The sequence below is a fragment of the Cherax quadricarinatus genome, chromosome 32 (genome assembly GCF_038502225.1).
Source record: "Cherax quadricarinatus isolate ZL_2023a chromosome 32, ASM3850222v1, whole genome shotgun sequence".
Lineage (NCBI taxonomy): Eukaryota > Metazoa > Arthropoda > Malacostraca > Decapoda > Parastacidae > Cherax > Cherax quadricarinatus.
In genome coordinates, this window is record NC_091323.1 from 12,963,957 (window position 1) to 12,981,861 (window position 17,905).

The 17,905-nt window shown below is 40.7% G+C and overlaps 1 protein-coding gene across 2 annotated transcripts in view; it reads left to right on the forward strand.

Moving 5' to 3' along the window:
* Positions 1-6,967: 6,967 nt before the first annotated feature.
* The window catches only part of LOC128690332 (mucin-2-like), a 297,641-nt gene continuing 286,703 nt past the window's right edge, over positions 6,968-17,905 (forward strand). For both annotated transcript variants that reach the window (XM_070090460.1, XM_070090462.1), the window contains exon 1: positions 6,968-7,135. The gene's annotated coding sequence lies outside the window, so the exon portion shown is untranslated. The remainder of the gene's footprint in view (positions 7,136-17,905) is intronic.

A 17,905-nucleotide genomic window follows, 5' to 3' on the forward strand; every position in this document is an offset into this window, starting at 1 on the left:
ACCTGGTTGTTTTGCTACTAATTATTTTCTTTACTGAAAGCACATAAAATTAAAGTTACAAGTAAAGTCTCTAATTTTTTTTTGAATGAGCAGGTGCTCCCGAAATCTGTCTTACGAGAGAGACCATTGAAATGGCCGATACTTCATTAGATGATTTCCGACATCTAGTCTTTAAAAAAAAAATAAACAGATTTTTAATGCTGCAAAAAAAGGTTTGCTTCCAGCATGTAACTTCCACAACGTACAGTTTTAATTTTATTTCTGTTTTATTTTTTAGTAAGAGCCTGGTTGATCAGGCCCTGATACACCATGAGGTCTGGTCACAGACCGGACCGCGGGGGCGTTGACCCCCGGAACCCTCTCCAGGTATACTCCAGGTATACAAGGGGTGGGTGTCCGTTTTGTGTTGGAAGGCCACAATAAAGTTAGCTGTAATCTAATAAGGCCACACTCAAGAAATTTCGATTAGATATACTGCAAAATGTGAGTTTTTTCAAGAAGTTAATTGTTATATATTAACTTCAAGAAAAAATCATTCATTCGGAGGCAGAACCTGCGGCCTTCTAGGCCGCTGTCCTGGAATTTAGATTAACCAATTGATGGGCTATATTCTAGGTATCCTTGACACTACTTGTCTGAGGGTTGGTCCTATGTTACCAGCGTAAGTTATTCTCTTAAACTTCTAGCAATAAATGGACAAAACATGTAAATAATAATGTTTTTTTGTTAAATTGTCTACTAAATAATTGGAGGAAAACACAAAATGAGCACTAGGTTTTTTATCGAGTTACGCGTCTAGTGATACTACTAACCAATGATGAGATAGCCAATGTATTTTGTAATTTAGGTAAAATGTCCAATATCTCACAAGATTAGATTAACCTTTGTAAGGAAATGGTTTGTAGCGCATTATTAAAATCTACTGTGCCTAATTACCCTTCAAGATTCACTAATGCTTTGACGAAATTGAAGAACGACAAAAGTTTTGACGAAATTGAAGAACGACAAAAGTTTAAGTTGCAGAAGCTGATAAATCTAATTTAATTGTCATTCTGAGCAAAAATGACTATAATAATGGTGAAATGGAAGGTTTATTGAGGGACTCTGATTGTGTATTGTTGAGAAAGAATCTTCCTTTTAACAGTAAACTGAGAGAATTCTAAAAGGGAATAATTTAATAAGTTTTCTTCCAGAAATGCATCTCTTCTTTATCTATTATGATCTAAGTAAAACACACGAAGTTGACAATCCTGTTGGTACTGCAACCAATATATTATCTAAATGATTAGTGAAAATATTAGCCTCAATTTTGGGGTACTGTGTCTTTTTCTCATGTTCAAAATAATGTTGATCTCATGATAAACTTCTAGGTTTTAATATGTCTAATGATTTCAAGCTCATTAGTTTTGATGTTACATCGTTTTTCGCTAAAGTACCAGTAGATGACCTGCTAGATTTCCTTAAAGAAAACCTTCCAAAATATGATCTTATCTCTTAATCCTACACGTCTTGCCAGCACCCCAGCATTCACTTCTCTTACAACCCCATCTATAAATATTTTGAATAACCACGGTGACGTCACGCATCCCTGTCTAAGGTCTACTTTTACCTGGAGTTACCTGGAGTTACTGGGAAATAATCTCCCTCTTTTTCCTGCATACTGTAACCTGAGCCTCACTATACTCATAAAAGCTCTTAACCTACCACTTATTCCATACATTTGCAACATCTGCCACATTGCTCCCCTATCCACTTTGTTATATGCCTTCTCTAAATCCATAAATGCAACAAAATACTCTTTCCTCTTATCTAAATGTTGTTCACCTATATGCTTCACTGTAAACACTTGGTCTACACACCCCCTATCCTTCCTAAAGCCTCCGTGTTCATCTGCGATCCTGTTCTCCGTCTTACTCTTAATTCTTTCAATGATAACTCTACCGTACTCCTTACTAGGTATACTCAACAGGCTTATTCTCCTATAATCTTTTTCACTCTCTATTGTCCCCTTTGCCTTTATACAAAGGAACTATGCATGCTCACTGCCAGTTCCTAGGCACCCTCCCCGATTCGTACATTTATTAAATAAAAGCACCAACCATTCCAAAAATACATCCCCAGCTGCTTTTAACATTTCTGTCTTGATCCCATCAATCTCAGCTGATTTACTCCCTTTCCTTCTACTTACAGTCTCACTAACCTCCCCACACTCACATCTGGCTCTTCCTCACCCTTAAAAGATATTATACGTCCCTGGCCAATGTACGAAATCACAGCTTCCCTATCTTCATCAGCAATGAACAGTTCCTCAAAATATTCCCTCCATCTTCCCGATACCTCCAACTCTCCACGTAATAACTCTTTTCTCCTATGTATAACTGCCAGGTCCATTTATTACACAGGCTTGCTCAACTTATTAATCTCACTCCAAAACTTTTTCTTATTTTCAGCAAAATTTGTTGATAGCATCTCACCCACTTTCTCATTTGTTCTCTTTTTACAGTCCTTCAAAACTCTCCTAAGCTCTCTTTTTCTCTCCATAAACTCCTCCCTCCTTATATTATTTCTACTCTGAAAAACCCTTTCATATGCTAATTTTTTCTCTCTTAGTACTCTCTTTACCTCATTATTCCACCACTCGCTCCTCTTTCCTCCCTCACCCACCCTCTTGTATCTACAAACTTCTGCTGAACACTTTAACACTGCATTTTTAAGTCTACCCCAACCTTTGCAACCTCCTCATTGCCTATACTCTCACTAGCCCATTTTTCTACCAATAGTTGTTTATATCTTATCCTAACTGCCTCCTCCTCTTCCTCCTCCTCCTCCTTCTCCTACTCTTACTTTCTGATACCATTCTCCTTGTACCCCATCTACCTTTTATCCATCAATACATAGTCCAACAAACTATTGTCATTACGCCCTATTACACACACACACACACACACACACACACACACACACACACACACACACACACACACACACACACACACACACACATATATATGCTTTTATATTTTATGACATCCAAATTCGTATATATCTCCCTCTACACCTCTGTCTATTTCTTAATATATAATCCCTCGTGCCCCCGCTCTGGAATGTAAATTTTTCATTAAAATTCCATTTACGTTCATGGAGCAACTTGCTGAGTGATGTTGTGGTAGCCAGACTCAGGCTTGGTTACCACAAGTACTTCTGGCAGTGTTGACAGACACAACAGACTGAGTGATGTTGTGGTAGCCAGGCTCAGGCTTGGTTACCACAAGTACTTCTGGCAGTGTTGACAGACACAACAGACTGAGTGATGTTGTGGTAGCCAGACTCAGGCTTGGTTACCACAAGTACTTCTGGCAGTGTTGACAGACACAACAGACTGAGTGATGTTGTGGTAGCCAGGCTCAGGCTCGGTTACCACAAGTACTTCTGGCAGTGTTGACAGACACAACAGACTGAGTGATGTTGTGGTAGCCAGGCTCAGGCTTGGTTACCACAAGTACTTCTGGCAGTGTTGACAGACACACAGATGGTGATTAAACTTCTGTTAATACAAAATGTCTGGTCAGTGTTATACTCATTTTCTTGAAGAATATAAAGATAGTATAATAGCCTATGTTATATGTCAGAATATATTAATGAAAACTAAATGCTAGACATATTTGGTAAATATCCTAAATTTGTTTGCAACAGATAATCTTTTATTTTTGGGGCCTGGTTTCTAGGCCTTTTGTGTATCTATGTGCCTTATGCGATATCGTCCACAGGATTGATATGGGGCGCATAGTAAACTAGCCGCTTCGATGCCAAAATCTAAAATCTAATCTTGTGTATGGGATAGTATTTACTGAGAGATGGTAGTTCCCAAGTGATAGTAACTCCAGCTCTGCTGGGAGGAAACCTCTAGAACTACCGTGACTGATGAATTTCAATGGAATACTTGACGATATTTTCATTGTTCTACTAAAGTCTCCCAACTCAAGCTGACACTACTTAAGTCCACCAGATCAGACTAACACTGATGATGTTCCCACTGTATAACTATCATATAGAGTAGTTAGCAGCACACTGCTGGTGTTGTTGTAAAGAGAGGGGGAGGAGGGAGGGTTCGGTTTTGACTGACACTAATTAATCCCACAATCCCACTTAACTGTGTAAACTTCAATCTTAAATTAGGTTCTAATTTACTAATGGCTTACGTCCATGCGTGACTCCTGCTGTGACTCCTGCTGTGACTCCTGCTGTGATAGATACTTCTGATTTTTTTTGGTGACGTGAAGATTGATAGTTTCGGCTGGTGAGGAAACTGATATCAATCTCAGAAAGGTCCGGTTGTGATCAGGAATATTTGAAGGTCAGCACGTCTTGCCATAAGTTGTCCAAGGTCTCGCTCACATTGCTCGTTGCTACCAGAGTAATCTGTCCTTGGTTATGTAAATTTTTCACTGCATCGAAGATCATGTTTACATCAACATTGTGGCTGGATCAGCGGGGCTGGATCAGTGGGGCTGGATCAGTGGGGCTGGATCAGTGGGGCTGGATCAGTGGGGCTGGATCAGTGGGGCTGGATCAGTGGGGCTGGATCAGTGGGGCTGGATCAGTGGGGCTGGATCAGTGGGGCTGGATCAGTGGGGCTGGATCAGTGGGGTTGGATCAGTGGGGCTGGATCAGTGGGGCTGGATCAGTGGGGCTGGATCAGTGGGGTTGGATCAGTGGGGCTGGATCAGTGGGGCTGGATCAGTGGGGCTGGATCAATGGGGCTGGATCAGTGGGGCTGGATCAGTGGGCTCGGAATCCAAACTGTTTTTCAGTAAGTAAATTATAATAAATTATTTAAGAAATTATCTTAGAAATTATTTTGTTCAAATGTTTTGCTTGCGATTTCTAACATGGAGAAAGTCCGATATTTACTGGGAATGTGGCGGAATCTCCTGGTTTAGATCCATAAAGCATTACTGCTGAGTATATTATATACTTTATATACTTTATATACTTTATATACTTTATATACTTTATATACTTTATATACTTTATATACTTTATATAATTTATATACTTTATATACTTTATATACTTTATATACTTTATATAATTTATATACTTTATATACTTTATATACTTTATATACTTTATATACTTTACATACTTTATATACTTTATATTCTTTATATACTTTATATACTTTATATACTTTATATACTTTACATACTTTATATACTTTATATATTTTACATACTTTATATACTTTATATACTTTATATACTTTATATACTTATATACTTTATATACTTTACATACTTTCAGGAAATATGTTTTATAGGACAATGGAAGCTTAATTTGAGAAACTCTTATTCCTCTTTTAGTATCTTGATAACTTCTTTCATCTCCTACAAGAGGTCAATTATTATTATTATTATTATAATCAAGGGGGAAGCGCTAAACTCGGAGGATTATACAGCGCCTGGGGGGGGTGATGTGGAAGGCATTCAGGCTTAATTCGGGGAACTGGAGCACAGATCCAATTCCCTAAATCAAGAGCCCCTCACCAACATCAAGGAACCTTCCTTGAGGGGACAAGAGGTCAAGTGGATGGATGATCCTGCGAAAAATTAGTCAAGTCTACGATTGGATTTGTTTGAAGATTAACAGCATTTGCTTCCATCCAATCTGTTATGGTACAATACTGTTGGGTAATAAGTGTTTTGTTGCTTGTTTCTGAGAGAATCCTTGACCAAACCCGTCCCATACTTAAGATGAGGTTATTCCTGTGAGTCATCTATTTTTATAGTAATTTCCTCTACAAACTCATAAGGGGGACTCATAAGGGGGACTCATAAGGGGGACTCGTAAGGGGGACTCATAAGGGGGACTCGTAAGGGGGACTCATAAGGGGGACTCGGAAGGGGGACACATAAGGGGGACTCGTAAGGGGGACTCATAAGGGGGACTCGTAAGGGGGACTCATAAGGGGGACTCGTAAGGGGGACTCATAAGGGGGACTCGTAAGGGGGACTCATAAGGGGGACTCGTAAGGGGGACTCATAAGGGGGATTACCAATAGACCCCTGGCTGTCTTCAAGAAGGCACTGGACAGGCACCTAAAGTCAGTACCTGACCAACCGGGCTGTGGTTCGTACGTCAGCTTGCGTGTGGCCAGCAGTAACAGCCTGGTTGATCAGACCTTGATCTACCATGAGGCCTGGTCTCAGACCGGGCCGCGGGGGCGTTGACCCCCAAAACCCTTCTCCAGGTAAACGTTTTTGCAAACAAGTGCGAAGATGGGTAGCAAATACAGCAAAATAGTCCGTGAATGGAACACTAGATTCCAGTTCACGGATATCTAGAAGACAGCATTTATACCACAAGTCGAGCAGTGAGAAGACATCTATTTCATTCCAAGAATAACTCGAGTCTAAAACATATTCATACAGCATAATGATATTGATGTAATAAAGTCAGTTCGTTAAATAAAATCTCTGGCTTTCAGCTAGTCCATAGATGGCTCCAACTTCATCCTGTCCTTACTGTATCTCATACAAAAAAAAATTAGTAGAGCTCATACTGGGAGAGGCTTTCAAATAAGCAGCTCTTAACTTTTAAATGAGAGAGAGAGAGAGAGAGAGAGAGAGAGACAGACAGACAGACAGAAAGAGAAAGAGACATACACCCTACTCCAAGTCACACACAACACTGCCACACTCGTGTCATCCTCACCAGTGATGCTGCCCATCACCCACTGCCATACGCACGACCAACTCAACTTTTTGCTCTAAACTATCACTTCCTGGCAACACAATCCACCCAAACAAGATGGAACATAAACCAAAAAATATTTAATTCATCAACATTTTATTCTTCTAAATAGTTTACAGAGTGATGTTTCAGCTAGCGCATGATAGGGATAAGATAAGTTGGCGAGGTTGTGACAGGTTGGGATGATAAGAATGATGGTCAACTCTCTCAGTACCACCACTGACACAGAGGTGGGAGGTTACTGTGTCTCTGCTGTTACTGTGTTTACACACACTGTTAGTGGTGTTTTATTCCCATACATGTTGATAAACATTGTGTAATAAGTGCTTTCGTGACTATTGACGAATTACTGGAATAACGGCGCTGAAAGGATAACAACAAGGTGAGATACCCATGATAATTTTTGTATGTATTAAATAAACATGGATAATGAGAGAAACATCTGAGGATGACTTTCGCCTTCTTGTGAACACATCACAACTAGTAATATTAACACTAGCACGTTTAAGACGTTTCGATGTGGTTTTAAGTAGGATGTTTGAGAAACGTTTGCTAACAACATCGTAGAAGTAACTTAGCGAACTTAGAAGTAACTTAATGAGACTTGAAGTAACTTAATGAGCCTAGAAGTAACTTAATGAGCTTAGAAGTAACTTAATGAGCCTAGAAGTAACTTAATGAGCCTAGAAGTAACTTAATGAGCTTAGAAGTAACTTAATGAGCCTAGAAGTAACTTAATGAGCTTAGAAGTAACTTAATGAGCCTAGAAGTAACTTAATGAGCCTAGAAGTAACTTAATGAGCTTAGAAGTAACTTAATGAGCCTAGAAGTAACTTAATGAGACTTGAAGTAACTTAATGAGCCTAGAAGTAACTTAATGAGCTTAGAAGTAACTTAATGAGACATGAAGTAGCTTAATGAGCCTAGAAGCAACTTAGTGAACCTAGAAGTAACTTAGTGAACCTAGAAGTAACTTAATGAACCTAGAAGTAAATTAATAAGCCTAGAAGTAACTTAGTAAGCTTAGAAGTAACTTCGTGGGCCTAGAAGTAACTTAGCGAATCTAGAAGTAACTTAGTGAACCTACCTGTTTACCTGGAAATAAATTAGTTAACCAAGATGTAACTTAGTGAACCAAGATGTAAGTTAGTGAACCTAGAAGTAACATAGTAAGCTTAGAAGAAACTTAGTGATCCTATAAATAACCTGTGTGGGTGGTAGTCACCACATACCCATGATGTGGGTGGTAGTCACCACATACCCATGATGTGGGTGGTAGTCACCACATACCCATGTTGTGGGTGGTAGTCACCACATACCCATGGTGTGGGTGGTAGTCACCACATACCCATGATGTGGGTGGTAGTCACCACATACCCATGATGTGGGTGGTAGTCACCACATACCCATGAAGTGGGTGGTAGTCACCACATACCCATGGTGTGGGTGGTAGTCACCACATACCCATGGTGTGGGTGGTAGTCACCACATACCCATGATGTGGGTGGTAGTCACCATATACCCATGATGTGGGTGGTAGTCACCACATACCCATGATGTGGGTGGTAGTCACCACATACCCATGTTGTGGGTGGTAGTCACCACATACCCATGATGTGGGTGGTAGTCACCACATACCCATGGTGTGGGTGGTAGTCACCACATACCCATGGTGTGGGTGGTAGTCACCACATACCCATGTTGTGGGTGGTAGTCACCACATACCCATGATGTGGGTGGTAGTCACCACATACCCATGGTGTGGGTGGTAGTCACCACATACCCATGTTGTGGGTGGTAGTCACCACATACCCATGGTGTGGTAGTCACCACATACCCATGGTGTGGTAGTCACTACATACCCATGGTGTGGTAGTCACCACATGCCCATGATGTGGTAGTCACCACATACCTATGATGTGGTAGTCACCACATACCCATGATGTAGTCACCACATAACCATGATGTGGTAGTCACCACATACCCATGGTGTGGTAGTCACCACATACCCATGATTCGGTAGTCACCACATACCCATGATGTGGTAGTCACCACATACCCATGGTGTGGGTGGTAGTCACCACATACCCATGGTGTGGGTGGTAGTCACCACATACCCATGAAGTGGGTGGTAGTCACCACATACCCATGGTGTGGGTGGTAGTCACCACATACCCATGGTGTGGGTGGTAGTCACCACATACCCATGAAGTGGGTGGTAGTCACCACATGGTGTGGTGGTAGTCCCATGAAGTGGGTGGTAGTCACCACATACCCATGAAGTGGGTGGTAGTCACCACATACCCATGGTGTAGGTGGTAGTCACCACATACCCATGGTGTGGGTGGTAGTCACCACATACCCATGGTGTGGGTGGTAGTCACATACCCATGGTGTGGGTGGTATTCACCACATACCCATGGTGTGGGTTGTAGTCACCACATACCCATGGTGTGGGTGGTAGTCACCACATACCCATGGTGTGGGTGGTAGTCACCACATACCCATGGTGTGGGTGGTAGCCACCACATACCCAGTGTGTGGGTTGTAGTCACCACACCCACAGTGTTAGTGGTTGTCATCACAGGAACATGTGATGATGGTACAGTGGTAGTATTTCTCTGGTACGATGAGAATAAACGATAGAAAAATAGACACAGATGCAGTGTAATGCGACTCATTATTGACTACGTTTCGCCCACACAGCGGCCTTTATCAAGTCACAAATAGATTTACCGTAGAGGAGAGTACTTGTGCATGTATATGGAACATAGGAACGTGGAGTCAGATGGAGAATATTGTGGAGGTTGGATAACGATGAAGTTTCCTGGCAAAGGCTTCAGTTATGTTGCAGAAACTGTTGTTGTGGTTGAAATTGTTAGATATACAGATGAGAGATGATTCCAAGATCCTTCTTCCCTTGCGATGAATCATGTGTCTCTGTAATTGATGAAATGGCTGTGGAAGCTTTGAAATACCTGTGTTTTGCATAGGCATTCCTCAAATCGTCCGTTCTACCTGCGTAGTGGTGGTTTGAAATACGTGCTTGGAGGTCTCTGGATGTCTCATCGACGTATAACTGGTTGCAATCGTTGCATTGGATTATTATATATATCCCTGCAGAAGATTGAACCTTGCGGTGTTTCTTACTAGTGATGTCTTTGATGGTGGTGGATGTGAAGGTAGATACTTAGAATGAGATACTGGAAAAGATTAACATCTTTTTCAATATCTCATTCCAAGTATCTACCTTCAGGCGTGTGCCGCAATGGAGTTGGTGTGGAGGACCATGTATCTCCTCTCAGCGGTATCTTGTCTAGGCTAGGTGAAGATGTTACATGCACGGTGTCTGCAGTCTCTAATGGAGTTAGTTTAGTATATTTATTATGCACCCCATAACCATCCTGTGGGTGGTAGTCAAAAGATTACAAAGATACATAATGGATCCAGGGACTGGACTCCAAAGGTATGATATATCGCTGAACTAGTTACAAAGTTAATGAACTCCAGGTAGATCTGGTCACAGTCATGGCAAACCATGCCACGGGCGGGGATAGAACCCGCGATCACAGAGTCTCAAAACCCCAGACCGGGTTCTATCCCCACCCGTGGTATGGTTTGTTTGCAATCGTGTCAATACGATTTCGTGAGTCAATCATGGCAAGTTAGTCTACACTCCTTTACAGTGATGAGGATAGTGAAGTTTAGAAAATACTTGTTCAGTGAGAGAACATTCTTCCTCAAGAAATTCATTGCTATAGATTCGGAGGGCACGAAAGAATAAGCCTATAATTACAGCACGTTTAGTTTTGGTGTCGTGGTGAGAGTAACAGTAGAGAAGATGGTGTTGGTTGGTCGGTCTTCGATAGAATATAAAGCGACTTCTGATGTAAACTAGACTGAGGGTTCGACCTGGTTGAGCTTTTGTTGGAGAGCAGGAACGTTGAAGCTTCTGGGAATTATGATATGACACGAAATCGTAATAACACAATTGCAGACAAACCACGGTACTAGTGGGGTTCGAACTCACGGTAAGTCAGTTCGAGCCCCACTCGTGCCGTGGTTAGTTATGATAAGAATATCATCAACGTAACGATGCCAGGTGACTAAAGATGGAATAATGGAGGACAATCGTTGGGCTTCTAGATGTTCCATGTGTGTTCACCAGTGCACTCAAGTTCTCCATTTAGTTCTGTACTGGTGAACCTGTACCTGTAACTTCTAGACGCCGAGCGATATCCTATTATTCCCTCCTCAGTCACCTGGATAATCTATAGATCTATGGGGCAAGCTCTTCCGCTCAACCAATTACAGTTGGTGTCCCACAGGGAAGTGTCCTTGGCCCTCTTCTCTTTCTCCTATACATAAATGACCTACCAAATGCTTCGCAATTACTCAAACCCACACTTTTTGCAGATGACACTACATACGTCTTCTCTCACCCGAGCCCAGTCACGCTAGCCAATACTGTAAACACCGAATTACAGAAAATATCTACCTGGATGAGGACTAACAAACTTACACTAAACATTGACAAAACCTACTTCATTCAGTTTGGTAACAGAGCTACAGATGTACCTCTTAACATAACGATAAACAGATCACCTATCACAAAGCTAACAGAGGGAAAATTCTTAGGAATCCACCTTGATAATAGACTCAAATTTCATACACATATACAACAAATTTCTAAGAAAATTTCCAAGACTGTAGGCATACTATCGAAGATACGGTACTATGTTCCACAGTCAGCCCTCCTGGCCCTTTATCACTCTCTTATTTACCCCTATCTCACCTATGGAATTTGTGCATGGGGCTCAACAACAATTAACCATCTCAGACCACTAATTACCCAACAAAAGGCTGCAGTTAGAATGATAACAAATTCTCACTACAGGCAGCACACTCCACCAATATTCAAAACACTCAACCTACTCACCATACAAAACATCCATACTTATTACTGCACCTATTACATACATAGAACACTTAACTCTGATATTAACCCTCCCCTCAAACATCTCTTTGCCAACCTCAACAGAACACATGACCATAACACAAGGCACAGATCACTCTTTGATGTTCCTCGTGTCCATCTCACGCTATGCAAAAACTCAATGCACATAAAAGGCCCTAAAATCTGGAATTCATTACCTGTAAATATAAAAGAAACACTACCTGTTTATAAATTCAAGTCTCTTCTCAAAGATCACTTACTCACTCAAAACCAAATAAATACTGAATAACTGAACCTTATAAATTGTATATCCTAAATGTTACTCACAATTATATCACACAAATGTTAAACCTAGGACCCAATCTAACTTTGTTATTTTTTAAATACACTACCTAACAGAATACTCCATTCTACTGAATGTACAGCAATGTACATATGACCTGTCTTTGTAATACTCATTTGTGCTTTATTGTTATCTGTTTACAATAATGTTTTATCACTGATTACATCATTGCTTAGTTAATCTTAAGTTAATTTTAAGCCAGCCCGTAATGCTATGCATATAAGTGGCTTTGGCATGCTGCTCTTACCTGTATTTTTTGTACCTCTGTATGTATGCTAAAATTACTAAATAAATAAATAAATAAATAAATAAAATAAATAAATAAATAAGGTATTAATGAAATTAATGGCATACAATAGATCAGTGGTATACAACAGATCAATGGTGTATAATAGATCAATGGTGTACGATAGATCAATGGTGTATAATAGAGCAATGGTGTATAATAGAGCAATGGTGTACAATAGATCAGTGGTGTACGATAGATCAATAATATTCAATAGGTCTCTGGTGTACAATAGATCAATGGTATTCAATAGATCATTGGTGTACAATACATCAGTGATGTACAGTAGATCAATGGTGTACAATAGATCAGTGGTATACAATAGATCAATGGTGTACAGTAGATCAGTTATGTACAATAGATCAGTGGTGTACAATAGACTAATGATATACAATAGATCAGTGATGTACAATAGATCAGTAGTGTATAATAGATTAGTGATATACAGTAGATCAATAGCGTACAAAAGATTAACGATATGCAATAGGCTTGTGGTATACAATATATCAAAGGTATACAATATATCAAAGGTATACAATATATCAAAGTTATACAGTAGCTACTATGATGAATGGTTTGAAAAACCGACATGTTGAAGATTGAGACACTTATGCAGCATATGGGAATCTTTATTCAGGAAACGTTTCGCCACGCAGTGGCTTAAGATAGCCACATGTTTCGCCCACCAGTGACACTGTGTATCTCCTGGTTAAGATAGCCACATGTTTCGCCCACCAGTGACACTGTGTATCTCCTGGTTAAGATAGCCACATGTTTCGCCCACCAGTGACACTGTGTATCTCCTGGTTAAGATAGCCACATGTTTCGCCCACCAGTGACACTGTGTATCTCCTGGTTAAGATAGCCACATGTTTCGCCCACCAGTGACAGTGTATCTCCTGGTTAAGATAGCCACATGTTTCGCCCACCAGTGACACTGTGTATCTCCTGGTTAAGATAGCCACATGTTTCGCCCACCAGTGACACTGTGTATCTCCTGGTTAAGATAGCCACATGTTTCGCCCACCAGTGACACTGTGTATCTCCTGGTTAAGATAGCCACATGTTTCGCCCACCAGTGACACTGTGTATCTCCTGGTTAAGATAGCCACATGTTTCGCCCACCAGTGACACTGTGTATCTCCTGGTTAAGATAGCCACATGTTTCGCCCACCAGTGACACTGTGTATCTCCTGGTTAAGATAGCCACATGTTTCGCCCACCAGTGACAGTGTATCTCCTGGTTAAGATAGCCACATGTTTCGCCCACCAGTGACAGTGTATCTCTGGTGAGATTGATGGACTGAGATTGATGGACTGAAACACATCGACTCCAGGTTGAGGGACTGTGTATCTCCTGGTTAAGATAGCCACATGTTTCGCCCACCAGTGACACTGTGTATCTCCTGGTTAAGATAGCCACATGTTTCGCCCACCAGTGACACTGTGTATCTCCTGGTTAAGATAGCCACATGTTTCGCCCACCAGTGACACTGTGTATCTCCTGGTTAAGATAGCCACATGTTTCGCCCACCAGTGACACTGTGTATCTCCTGGTTAAGATAGCCACATGTTTCGCCCACCAGTGACACTGTGTATCTCCTGGTTAAGATAGCCACATGTTTCGCCCACCAGTGACACTGTGTATCTCCTGGTTAAGATAGCCACATGTTTCGCCCACCAGTGACACTGTGTATCTCCTGGTTAAGATAGCCACATGTTTCGCCCACCAGTGACACTGTGTATCTCCTGGTTAAGATAGCCACATGTTTCGCCCACCAGTGACACTGTGTATCTCCTGGTTAAGATAGCCACATGTTTCGCCCACCAGTGGCATTTGTATCTCCTGGTTAAGATAGCCACATGTTTCGCCCACCAGTGACACTGTGTATCTCCTGTTTAAGATAGCCACATGTTTCGCCCACCAGTGACACTGTGTATCTCCTGGTTAAGATAGCCACATGTTTCGCCCACCAGTGACACTGTGTATCTTCTGGTTAAGATAGCCACATGTTTCGCCCACCAGTGGCAGTGACCACATGTTTCGCCCACCAGTGTGTATCTCCTGGTAGCCACATAAGTGATAGCCACATGTTTCGCCCATGACACTGTTATCGGTTAAGATAGCCCATGTTTCCAGTGACACTGTGTATCTCCTGGTTAAGATAGCCACATGTTTCGCCCACTAGTGACACTGTGTATCTCCTGGTTAAGATAGCCACATGTTTCGCCCACCAGTGACAGTGTATCTCCTGGTTAAGATAGCCACATGTTTCGCCCACCAGTGACACTGTGTATCTCCTGGTTAAGATAGCCACATGTTTCGCCCACCAGTGACACTGTGTATCTCCTGGTTAAGATAGCCACATGTTTCGCCCACCAGTGACACTGTGTATCTCCTGGTTAAGATAGCCACATGTTTCGCCCACCAGTGACACTGTGTATCTCCTGGTTAAGATAGCCACATGTTTCGCCCACCAGTGACACTGTGTATCTCCTGGTTAAGATAGCCACATGTTTCGCCCACCAGTGACACTGTGTATCTCCTGTTTAAGATAGCCACATGTTTCGCCCACCAGTGACACTGTGTATCTCCTGGTTAAGATAGCCACATGTTTCGCCCACCAGTGACACTGTGTATCTCCTGGTTAAGATAGCCACATGTTTCGCCCACCAGTGACACTGTGTATCTCCTGTTTAAGATAGCCACATGTTTCGCCCACCAGTGACACTGTGTATCTCCTGGTTAAGATAGCCACATGTTTCGCCCACCAGTGACATTTGTATCTCCTGGTTAAAATAGCCACATGTTTCGCCCACCAGTGACACTGTATCTCCTGTTTAAGATAGCCACATGTTTCGCCCACCAGTGACACTGTGTATCTCCTGGTTAAGATAGCCACATGTTTCGCCCACCAGTGACACTGTGTATCTCCTGGTTAAGATAGCCACATGTTTCGCCCACCAGTGACACTGTGTATCTCCTGGTTAAGATAGCCACATGTTTCGCCCACCAGTGACACTGTGTATCTCCTGGTTAAGATAGCCACATGTTTCGCCCACCAGTGACACTGTGTATCTCCTGGTTAAGATAGCCACATGTTTCACCCACCAGTGACACTGTGTATCTCCTGGTTAAGATAGCCACATGTTTCACCCACCAGTGACACTGTGTATCTCCTGGTTAAGATAGCCACATGTTTCACCCACCAGTGACACTGTGTATCTCCTGGTTAAGATAGCCACATGTTTCGCCCACCAGTGACTGTGCCTAAGAATGTTGCGAAATTGACTACTTTAACATTGTTACTATAATGTTGGCAACACTGAGTTATAATATTGTTACTGTAATACTGGCAACACTGAGTTACAACAACAAAAACAACAACAATAATAATAATAATAATAATAATAATAATAATAATAATAATAATAATAATAATAATAATAATAATAATAATAATTCCTCCATCTTGCAGGAGGTTCATAACTTAAAAAAAGTTATATTCTTGGTGTTTTAACTTACAAACAAGTTATATTCTTGGTGTTTTAACTTACAAACAAGTTATATTCTTGGTGTTTTAACTTACAAACGAGTTATATTCTTGGTGTTTTAACTTACAAACAAGTTATATTCTTGGTGTTTTAACTTACAAACAAGTTATATTCTTGGTGTTTTAACTTACAAACGAGTTATATTCTTGGTGTTTTAACTTACAAACGAGTTATATAGTTATATTCTTGGTGTTTTAACTTACAAACGAGTTATATTCTTGGTGTTTTAACTTACAAACGAGTTATATTCTTGGTGTTTTAACTTACAAACAAGTTATATTCTTGGTGTTTTAACTTACAAACAAGTTATATTCTTGGTGTTTTAACTTACAAACAAGTTATATTCTTGGTGTTTTAACTTACAAACGAGTTATATTCTTGGTGTTTTAACTTACAAACGAGTTATATTCTTGGTGTTTTAACTTACAAACAAGTTATATTCTTGGTGTTTTAACTTACAAACAAGTTATATTCTTGGTGTTTTAACTTACAAACAAGTTATATTCTTGGTGTTTTAACTTACAAACAAGTTATATTCTTGGTGTTTTAACTTACAAACAAGTTATATTCTTGGTGTTTTAACTTACAAACAAGTTATATTCTTGGTGTTTTAACTTACAAACAAGTTACATTCTTGGTGTTTTAACTTACAAACGAGTTATATTCTTGGTGTTTTAACTTACAAACAAGTTATATTCTTGGTGTTTTAACTTACAAACGAGTTATATTCTTGGTGTTTTAACTTACAAACAAGGTGTTTGCATAAGCAAGAGAGGATGGTTGTGTTTGGGTCGTGTTTGCTTGAGCAACTCGACACGTGTCAACTCCTTCCTTCCACTTTCTTCAATTAATTTCATCTTGAGCGATCACGTTTTTACCGGGTCAACTTTTCTCTCTATTAGAGCATCTCCAACGCAACCGTTATTTTTTTTATTAATTAAGCTTTCTGATGGGTGTTGTAAAGCTTGATCAGCTTGCCCAGGTTGCTGAAATACGATGTGAACTTCGGGCGTGTGGGGACTGACCTCCACCTAACATGGGTGACGTCTGTGTTCGACTGAAGAAGCCTGTTGTGCAGGCGAATCGTAAAGGCATTAAAGATGTCAGTGTTTCGTACCATCAGTAATACATATGTGGATGTGACCTGGACCTGACTAGGTTGGGTCAGTGGCTTGACCCTGCAGGTGACTTGAACCTGCCTCGCATGGACCGTAGGCCTGCTGCAGTGTTCCTTCTTTCTTATGTTGTTATACCTCTGGTGAGATGCCTGGTGCACTGGCGGAGCTACATTTTTGGCTGCCTGAAGCTTAACTGTTATGGGGTCGCCATGGTAACCAGCAACTGCTAGGCCTACACCATACTCTAATAACCTTTTAATTTTTATTTTAACTATTATTTTGTATTGAATTACACTATATTATTATTATTATTATTATTATTATTATTATTATTATTATTATTATTATTATTATTATTATTATTATTTGAAAACTCTTTCTCATACAGTAGACCCAAAATTTTTAAGCAATGTGGACTAAAGTGGCTTCTGTGGCCCCTCAGGGATTAGGGGCCCTGAAGCTTAAGCTTTTATTAGTTTCATAGTAGATCCGCCCCTGGCTTAGTATAATGTTTGCTCCTGGATCTCTCACCTTGTGTGCTGTAAGCAGTACGTCTCCTCTAGGACTGTCTTCCGTGTCCGGTCTTCTCATCCCCCCTTTCCATTTTTTCTTATTTTGCATTTTTCACAACCCAATTCGAGTATTCGCTGCGTATTCAGTTCTTAGATTCTCCAGATATTGTTGTGTCCACTTCTTTATCACGTTCTCTGCTGCCTCCGGTGTGGAGGAATGACGGATGGTTGGTTACTGGGTAATGGTCATAAAAGCCTGTCGACTAGTCAAGAATATTTTAATCCCTTAAAGAGGAATTTAAGTAACCTCTCTTTGTATATACACTTTTTTGGGGTATCTTAGGAAATTTACACTATGTATGATACTGTGTACTTCTGTGT